The 10,807-nt window shown below is 39.5% G+C and overlaps 1 protein-coding gene across 9 annotated transcripts in view; it reads left to right on the forward strand.

Annotated features, from left to right (window-relative positions):
- Nucleotides 1-10,807, forward strand: part of LOC105422573 (uncharacterized) — a 211,992-nt gene that overhangs the window by 24,041 nt on the left and 177,144 nt on the right. The window lies entirely within an intron of this gene.

The following is a 10,807-nucleotide window of genomic DNA, read 5'->3' on the forward strand; positions in this document are numbered from 1 at the left end:
CGCCCTCCTTCATTTCCTATTCTTGCCCGTTTCTCTCGTCTCGTTCTTCCTTATTCAAGCAAACTTCTTTTTTCCGCTGTTCTGCTTCTGTCTGCCTCGCTGTTTCCTCCATTCGAGATAAAAATTGAATAATCCAGCTGACCGTTTTGTAATCCTGTTCTATCGATATAATCTGGGCTTCGGTTAATTTATTTTTTCCAAAACGCGGTGCGCATCGTTCAAAATGGACACTGCATTTCAGATCGGTCGATGGGCACTACGAACGGATTGGAAAACAAACGTACTATAGTTGTTAATTTTTTTTCTGCTATACGTGCTTTAAAATGAAAATAACTTGAAGAAAGTATTTGAAGAAAGTTATTATGCAACTGTCATCATTATTCCAACAATTGACGTATAAGAAGCGTTACAAATATATTTGCGCTACAAATACACTAGCGGCCAAAAATGCCTTTCCCCTTAAATTAGTAGTGTTTCAGACAGAATATATCGCATCTAGGTATTCATACGTCATGTTAAGTTCGACGACGTTGCCTCTTGTCAAAATCGGTCAGAGTGAAATATTAAATGTAAATACTTATCTAATTGATTTTTTATTTAGCTAATATTATTTTTTCTCTGGAGGAGCTGTCACTCTGATCGATTATTTCTCTGACCGAAACGCTACTAACTTAAGGGGGAAGGCATTTTTGGCCGCTAGTGTACGCAATATCGGATTTTCTGAGAAAAGATATGTTCTGGAAAAGATATTCAAAATATATACATTGGAGAGAAACACGGTAATGCGACATAAATCGGATATGACACCAGAATCGACTTCGTAGTAAGAAAAGAATAATCGCGTGATATTGTAAGAAGAAATAGCAATGCATGCGGCACGCGATCGTGCCTGGCATCACACAGCGTTGTTTTTTCCATTAGTCTTTACGATGATGCACTATTTTTGTGTCGAATACCGACTTGTTGGCACACGTCAACGCGGCACGCGATTTCCCGATTTCCCGCTTACAATCGTGCACTCGAGCGGGCAATTATATTTTCAACGATCGATAAAATGATGGCGTCAGCGGGATGCTGACCAGCGCCAGATTGCCTGTAAATGACGAACAGCCGGTTTTACTATTTTACAGGATCGCACGCATGCCGGCCTTAACTGGATCATCTAATTGGACATATAGTCGATTTAAACCAAACTGATTAATATACGTAATTCACCGTATTTACCGTCGAGATTAGAATCCCAACGAAAAATTTGGGACGCGATTAAGATTTTACGTATGTGTAACCCTAAATTGTATCATTCGTATTATTATGGGAGAAAAAAGAAAAGAAACGCGATGCGCAGAATTCTGTTATCCGCACTCTATATTCTATAGTCTCCTCCTGACTCTCGATTAGATGACGGTTTAAATGGTCAGCGAACCTGAATTATTCACATTAAATGTTCGGTCTGTTGATCTCGAGAAACGTTTCCGCTTCATACTCGAAAACACATGGGATGGACGCCTATATGAAGGAGACCTATTTGACCAAATGAAGACTATCTCTAAAGGCGTTTATGGTACGAACGTTACGAGCTTAAGCGCTTTTCTTTAAATAGATTGCCGGCTTTGTGAGGCAGAAGACTTAAAAATTCTAGTACCTTTTTACCATCAGCAAACAGCAAATAGATGAAGAGAGAGAGAGAGAGAGAGAGAGAGAGGGGGGGGGAGGGGAGAGAGAGAGAGAGAGAGAGAGGAGGGGGGAACAAGAAGAAAAAGAAGAAATCCTTGACGACAGGTAGAGTACTAAAATTCAGCAGTTATCTTCATGCCTCGAGGCTTGTTCCTTGATGTTCTTTATGCGGTGCTACTATCACCTTTTGTACCAAACAGCGTTTTTCTCATATGGTAGAACGTCGTTCGTTTGATAATAGGATGAAACGAGATTTCTAAAGTGCTTGGACATACGCGCGAGAAGAAATCCATCATTTAAACACGTTAGAGAAAGTGAATTTATTGGAAAACGTCGCTGTTTTCAGTATAAATACGCGTATCAATCTTCGTTAGAAAAATAACAAATATCTCTTGTCCTATCTATTCACATATTTTGTGAAATAGAAATAGAAATGTATACTAGATGTATAATTAATAGATAATATCTATATATATTTTGGGATAATATCCTAAATTTCACATAGGATTAAAATTAATGATAATAATATAGTAATATTGTAATCATTTAAACGGATTTATCGCTCGTTTTCGCTATATTACAATATTGCAGTTACAATCCGACACATTAGCGGAAAGTGTTATTTAAAGCTGATTACACGTATGTAGAATTTCAGTTTCGATATAAAATTTGATGACAATTTTTACGCACATATACGGATACGAAGAATGGAGAACAAATTGTGATTGCACTTGATAAGCACCGATATTGCATATTCCCGGGAGTATCGTGTAGAAAAAGCGCCCGATACATTAAAATTTAAATCCGCAGACAATAATTCTCTGTACGGATGTATTTCCGTCGCTCCAATAAGTGTCGCGTCCAATATTTTAAATACATTTGCGATAACGTTTTAAGCGCTGCAGGAAATGAAAGTTGCACATTATTTAGCTGCACATCGGATTTATATATACGTATATCGGATCGCATACGTATCAGAATCGTGCCGAAACGTCAGTTTTCTCGGAATTAACGCGTTATCGAATTCGCGAATCGTTTCCAATTATGTTGATTACACTGGTTATTCATGTGTCTAAGGCTATTGTTTGACCAGTTTCAATCTTGTCTGTTTGATAATCTCCTATGTTTCTATCTTGTCCACCTATGTACTCCTTGTCGACAGTATAGGAGCCATTGATTTTCAGGATGTTGGACGTAGCTCTCGGTGGTAGCCCGCAAATAAACCTAATCACGAGTACAGTGTCCTGAATTGTCAAGCCACTTTCTAGTACCGAGGCTGAAATCAGATTACTATCTCTATCAGTGAAGCGACATTCAACATCGATAATGATCGTAGATCTTGAACATTTAACAGTTCTAATAACGAATCACAAACGTCTTGCAACGTACCACGTCTTGATTCTTCATTTTTAATTCTAATATGCAAAATATCCTTGTAACATTTGTCCACCCCTTGTGTATTTCTCTCTCTCTCTCTCTTTCTCTGACAAAATAATCTTAATTCTTACGTTTATAAATCAGATGGAGACATCATACGGAAGATATATTTGTAGTCTTCCCATATATCTTAAGGAAACGCAAGCGTGGATACATAGTGCATACATCAAAAGATGGGCTATGTAGCATCGGAAGCACCGCAAATTTCCTGTTTGCTTGTTCCATGGAACAATGTCTTCTCTCTCGGTGAGAGATCTTTACGCTTTGCCGTTGTAATGAGGGCGAATGAAGACAGCAGGACGGGTAGATTTAATTTCCTTCGGTCCTCACCTCTATCGTTCTCCTTTTCTGTCTCCTTCTCTTGCGCAGCAAGACTTAATTGTCCTTTCATCTGCTGGCAGTTTTCTTTCGAAGATCTCAATGACGTTTCAGATTTTCTGCTGCATTTTTTCTTATTGTAGGTAATCGTTAGAATTGCACTATCTCTTTTTCAAGATAAGGCATCATTTTTTTGGGGGGGAGGAGGAAGGAGGAAGAGAAGTAGCGATTATTGCATTCTTTTCTAGCTTTACCCACGCAATCTTGTCTCACAATTATTTTGTCTTTTGTCATTTTTCATTTATTCGTTATGCTTTTTTAAAAATACTTTAAATTGTATAACTTTCAGAAATAAAATATCGATGTAGAAACAGATTATTTTTTTTTTTAACATTAAAGAGACGACTCAAATCCGAAACAATAATATTTAATATAAGGATCGAATTAAATATTACAAGTTTTTCTTCTTAAATCATGTACAGTGCTTTACAATAAAATCTTCTCATTTTCTTACCTCACCGTTTCCTCTGTCACGTAAAAACCTCGTGGTGATATGTTCACTCCCAGATGACATACTCCATCAACGCGCGCGTATGCTTTCCTGCCCCGCTTTTTCCACACTGAATGGCGACGGGAATGGTGACGGGAGACGTCGCACGTTGGGATATTACTTGGTAAAGGAAAAAAATCGAAGTTTCGATAGAGGGCTGGGATATGAGCCGGCGGGACTCTCGATCAGTGACTTCGACTATTTCTCGCCGCTTTTCTATGGGACGGAAAGAAGTTCGAATTGCTGGACACGTGTTACCGACAAGACTTACGAAACTTTACCTTCTTTGACATGGATCTCGATCGGGAATTTATGACAAATGAAGAAACTTTTTTGTATCCACAAACAGATAGCTCTTTTCATCAGTGGTCTTACAGCCACCCTTAGGATGTTATGCATTTGATTATATAATCCATATTGCCGATATCTTCACTCGAAAGTATCACGAATGAGTACTTTGCGTATATTTTTTTTTTCTTATTACATATGTACAGTGTCAGAAGCGTATTGGAAAAGTTCGTAAGAATTACCGGTTATTTCTTATTATTTTGACAATTTTAAAACTACCGACTGTGTGTTTAAAGGCGTCGATGTTTGTGCAATCTTTCGCATGTTTTTGACAGTATACGTTTTTTGATAACTCTTTGAACTGGTAGCTTCATGCGGTGGAAGATAGCAGGCTGTAAATTCTCGTGTAACACGTGTTCCAAATATACGGTTTTTCGTTGAAATTTCGGTTCACTGGTTCCATCCAAATCGGGCGGGGACGCACATGCACGCATGTCAGCGCGCACGTTTTTCGCAGCTGCGAATATATTGACGAATACGAATGTGCTATGGTTTCTGCACTGCGTTCCGACTAAAAACTAACATATACATAATGCACTGACGGAAGTATATATACATATATATATATATATATATATATGCGATAATTAATGGAGAGACACGAGCATAAATATAATCGCGAGAAAAATATTTTATATTTTACATTCTTTAAATATAATCTTTATAATTATAATCCTTATTTTAAATTCCATTTTTACATTTGTGCATTTTTAGCCTTATGCGTAATATTTAATTTTGAGTTAACATTAAAAATTTTTTTCGTTGAAAAATATCCTTCCCAATGAAAAGATTTACATTTCATAAATATTTTTCAGTTGATTCATTTAATGGTATATTTTATACAGATAGATATTTATTGCGTAGAACCAAATTCGTATTACATTTGCATGTACATTAAATGCGACCAAGCGTAAATTTTTTTGCTTTAACATTTGCACAAAATTTACAGACAGCGACACGTGAGTCGTAAGTCATTTTCTATAAAATTGGATTCGGATTTCGCTACATTAATTGTACGTAAAGAAGAGAAACGAAATTGTTGTTGCAGCTTAAAATCTTTTCGAATGCTTTCGATCACGATGTGTATGTATATATATTTTCCTGGCGCGCGGTGGAAAAGCCACGTGATCCAATTTCGTCGCGATCGTAATCGTCATATTTTACACGCGCACGTCGCCCTCCATTTACAATAAACTTCGCAGTTCCGTGTTCGATACCGCGGTCAACAATATCCGCACGCATTGACCGAACTTCCCCCGGTTCGACGGTGCTTGGCCGCATTCGTCCCGACTGCGAGGAATCCGCATCCCCGTGATGCGGGGTCGTCCACCCCGCGAGTCGATCGTTGTTGTGTTGTACTTCTAGTCTAGTTCGAGGCAATGTATGTAGGGATGAATGACATTCATCGTTCCTCTGATGTTTGACCGGAGTATCGGAGTGGAGAACGGGATTTGGCTTATGCTTGCAAATGTATTCGGCTGGTGTCGACACTGCATTAACGCCCGGCAACATGAAATTGTTCGACGAAATGCCGTCGCCATCGAACGGGAAAGAGAGTGGACGCAATCGTATCAAGCGTTAAAAAGACTCTTGTTTATATTTCATCCTAAGCCGCTCGTACTACCAAATTCCGGATTATTCCAACGTCCCTGATGATGATGGCAGACAAGCCGTCATTCGCGCCCCTGCTACTTCCACTCGCTCCTCGACGACAATTTGACATGTAACATATTCGTGGTCTTGTTCGAGATTGAACTTGTGTGTCAAAATCACCGCGATTCTCGTTTCCGGCATTTTCATTTTGCATTCTATGCACTCTCTTGCGTAGGGTGTAATTACACTTCGTATTATGTAACCTATCGCTATTCTCTACTCCCGGTATTACTTAGTATCCTTCATTACCATTCTCATCACAGCGTGGTTCATCCGTGACCTACGTAATGTTATAAGAGGCGCTGGTAACCATATTATTCTGGCATGCGTTCAAGTGGACGTTTTGGGGTTAAAGGTGAAATTGATCGTGGGTTAGGTTAAGGCTGGTCAGGGAAGGGGACGTGGAATTACGACGTAACGCTGGAAGAGTTTAGTACCTTTGATCTGGCATCGGGCCAGGGATATACATAAAGATAATGGCGCCTGCTTTTTATAGCTGATTTTATGTTTTCGCAAAAAGTTGTATGCTGCTTCTGTTTTGCGATTCATTCAGATATCCTGGTAATTTCCTGTCGCAGTTACTCCGAGAACATAAATTTGCTGAAATCTGAATCTAAAGCTGAAATCTTTCAGTATATCGAGTGAGTTGACGCCAATATGTTTGTTTGAGGAAAATCTCGTCGTTTATTGCTACAGCATGCTTGCTACTGCACTTAGAGAATTAAAGTTTTCTTTATAAACTTTCCAAATGAAACTTCGACCTTTTGAAGCTTTGTGGCGTTGTGAAGGTTCTGTGGGCTATTTAATGTGTCTCGCAGTTAGTAAAGCAACTAGCAACATTAATTTATCGCTATAAGTTTGACGTAGATTTTTAATTATGTTTTTATATCGTTTTGAAATACTTCTGACACTTTCACGAAACAATAAATTATTTACAGCTCTGTACGTGTATTAGACTTTATGCATTTTCAATGAGACGGTGAAACACGTTCGCTAAGTTCAAAGGGCTTGTCACTGATAATGAAAAATTTAATTGTCAATTTAATTTAATTGTCAATCTATCAAATATGAATGCAATTTCTTGGCTTTTTTGTAGCGCTCGATAACAAAGTCGCCGGAATTTCCTTCCGCTCGGTATAATCGTGCTTCTCATCAATCTTCCGACATTATTTTAAAAGAAAGCCGCGCCTTTAACAATATTACTATCTATTTTGATCAACAAATTTTCTATCTGCTCGACGTTTAAACAGCGAATAGCAATAAAATTGCTGAGGAAATTTTACAACTTTGATAGAATACTTTTTGCGGCTTACACTGGTCTGTTATTTTTGTCTATGGAAATCTTAGTCAGTCGGTTCAAGAGAAATATTCTATCTTCTTAATACAGCAGACAGTCCCATTTATATGTAATTTCTCTCTCTTTCGGTCTCTCAGCTCTTTCTCTCTTCTCTTTCTTTCCTTTCGCTCTATTTTTCATATCGTCCTTCTCTCTTTCTTCACTTTCTTTCCCTCGTTCCTTTTCCTTCTTCTCTTATTCTTGCTATCTTTGTTGCAGTCGAATTATCAGCAACTTTCTACTTTAACTAACAACAATTCAGTAAGCAAACAATTAAGCCTTGACTCGTGGAAACTTCGTATGCTGTCAGGCTACGTTTGTCGAGTCGTGGCAGTATTACAGAAAGCTGCTACACGAAATTAAAGTATTAACGAGGCACGCTGTTCCCTGCGGAGCCCATTTCAAGCAAGATACTGCTAGTGCAACAACAAGTTTCGTGGCTCGAACGTCGTCCAGAATGTATCCTCTAGCCGAGCTGAATTCTTCATGAAGTCCGATGGCGTTGCAGATCCCAGGAAACCAGCCGTAAAGCTGTCTAGCAACGTATGGCTTATCTGCATTTCGAATTGATAACGGTTCATCGAAATTTTTGATGTACTCGGACGAATGTGGCAGATCGATGTCTTTGACCCGAGGGATTATTTGTGCGGGACTGTAAAAGGACAATTAGAGATGTAATCACGGTGATGTATCTAATGACGCGGAATTGGCGATAACGGGTTTGTGCGAATAGGACCTCCGTAATGGACTTATATTCGTAATGCGAGAGAGAGAAGGAGAGAGAAAGAGAGAGAGAGAGAGGGGCAAACTGAATAATTTGAAGTCATTGAAGATGATTTGATGCGCGGAGTGGCCGGAATTATCGCATAATCAATGCCGGAGTTACAGACGTTAGTGACGTACGAGTGTTACGGTATTAGCGTGAGTGCAGCCATTGGTTATGGATCAATTGCATTCGGGAAGGTCCAATCGGTGGTTACGGCCCTGTGCGGAAACTGCACAATCCTGCAATGATGCATCGGAACGCTGGTAATTTCCACGATGCGCCACCCGCCATTCCACTCCGCATACTGACTAAAGTGTTCGGTCTGCAAGTCTGCTGGCTTTCGTCCGATCTGCTTGTTTCTGGATCGATCATTTCCACCTCTGTGCCGCCGCACATGCGGGCCCATGTCTAATAGCGGCGCATATCACGCATAATCAATGGAGGTCCCATTTAACGCACTGGTTCTCGAAACTTTCCTAACGTAAACCCCCGAAGCTTATTCTCCCTTCCCTCCCTCCCCCTATCGCGATCATTTATGTACGTAATCCATTCGTGGGAAAGCCGAAGAAGAGCATCGCCAGTAGTTTACCTCTAGTCGCAGTCTAGACAGCCATTAATCATTTCGCTCGCAAATTACATTCATTCGCCGGTTATGGTGTGTCCGAGAGAAACCGAGGCACAGCCTTTATATCTCATAAAGCTCTACACAAGCTCCGGATCGGACTTCTGTCGATTTCGAGATTTATCGCGTAGCCGCCACGAAATAATTGAATATTCGCGTTGTACAACGACGGTACAACGCACAGACGCACAGGAATCGCTGCTAGCGGAATTACATTTCTTTAAAGCTGTTTATGCGCAAGGCGCACAATGAGGATCGTATCTTCTCGGCGGAAGAGGCTTTTGTGGTACCCGCGATTACACAAACGCCAAGGAGAAACAGAGCGCGGTAATTGAATGTGACTATAATTGAAAGTTCTTCGGAGTACCGCGATTTTTCGAGGAGACGCGCGAGATCTTCCCAACAAGATAAGATTTCGAGAACTCCGGGCGTTGCGCTTTGTGCAGAATTAATTAACAAAGGGCACGAATTTGCTTTCTCTCCCGTTTTGTCTCTTTTTCATCGCTTTCTCATTATATCGCACACACACACATCACACACACACACACACACACACACACACACACACACACACACACACACACACACACACACACACACACACACACACACACACACACACACACACACACACACACACACACACACACACTGTTCTTTTATAATTTTAACTTTAACGGCAAGATTGCACGACTGCACATTCGATTCTCTCGTCCTGCTGGTAACAACCGCCTAAAGAACGAAAGATTAATTGACCTTCTTTATCTCAACTGCCTTGCCTTTCCAGCAAAACTTCTTAGTCGTGTTACTTTGCTTTATATCAGGGATTCCCAACGTAACCGATATTGACACCGGAAAGAGTGGGGAGGAGGGGGGGGAGAAGGAAAAAGAGAGAGAGAGAGAGAGAGAGAGAGAGAGAGTTTGATTGAACTGTCTAGAAAACGATAAACATCTAAACGTTGAAGGAAAATCGATATGACGATATAATCTTAACAAGTTTGCGGAATATCGATTTCAAAGTGAAGAATCTCTTATTTTGCGCTGCGATTATTTTGCAAAGAGATTAACAGATATAAAATAGAGAAACAACATTAATTAGATTTAAAAGTGAAATATTTAGCCATTTATATCAAGTTAAAATAAGATTAAAAAAGAGTGTATTGCATTTATCTTATTGTCAGTCGAATCTATATAGTATCTATATAATTTATTTAAAGTCTGTCGTAAGCGTTCAATATCTATAAAGGCTGGAACGAGTAACGCGAGGAAAGACAGATTTACTCGCATGATGAACCCTGATATGTTCCGATATCATTACGCTTTAGTTGCATTATCCTAGTGGATACGACATAAAGTATTTCGTGGATTTCCTGGCAAGCGGCGAACGGTCGCCGCTAAAATCTATGTGCATAACATATCCCACCCGTAATTAGCTCGCTTCGTTGCATTTTACGAGTGCGGTAACGTCACTTGATTATACGACCACTTAGAATATTAAACGATAAAGCATGGCCGAAACGCATTGTCAGCGCCGATAGCCGTTCAGCTCGTTTAATTCGCCCCGCACGTCGCTTAAACCTTATTACGTGCGTGCATAAGCGATCACGTATGCCTGTTAATAAATTTCTCTTCACATGCCGTGAGCAGCTTGAAATCGGTATTTTCCTAACCGCGAGCTACCGGCGTAATTGCGCGGATAATAATCGACGCTCATGAGCCGGAAGAAAGGAGAGAAGGGAGTAAAGCTGCAGGGAATGTACTAGATCATGCCTGATATGCCACGATTAATTTATGATGTGCTCTGCTTCGCAAAGGTGTTTCTACGTAAAACAGGAGAACTTTGAGGCCTTCCACACGGACGAATTAAGTAGCATCATAAATCGTCATGCGATATCTTTCGTCGTTCTCTATAAAATTCATCAATTTACATTATAGTAAAATTTACTTCATACTTTATTGCTTAAAGAGAGGAAGAGAGGCAGAGAAAAAGGAAAAATGTTATTCTCGAGATTGTTATTCTTAATTTTTTTAATAATTTTTTATTATTATGTATTTTTAATGGAAATTTGAAGAGAACAAATGATATATTATATATATATATAT

The sequence above is a fragment of the Pogonomyrmex barbatus genome, unplaced genomic scaffold (genome assembly GCF_055798465.1).
Source record: "Pogonomyrmex barbatus isolate J1 unplaced genomic scaffold, ASM5579846v1 scaffold2, whole genome shotgun sequence".
Classification (NCBI taxonomy): Eukaryota; Metazoa; Arthropoda; class Insecta; order Hymenoptera; family Formicidae; genus Pogonomyrmex; species Pogonomyrmex barbatus.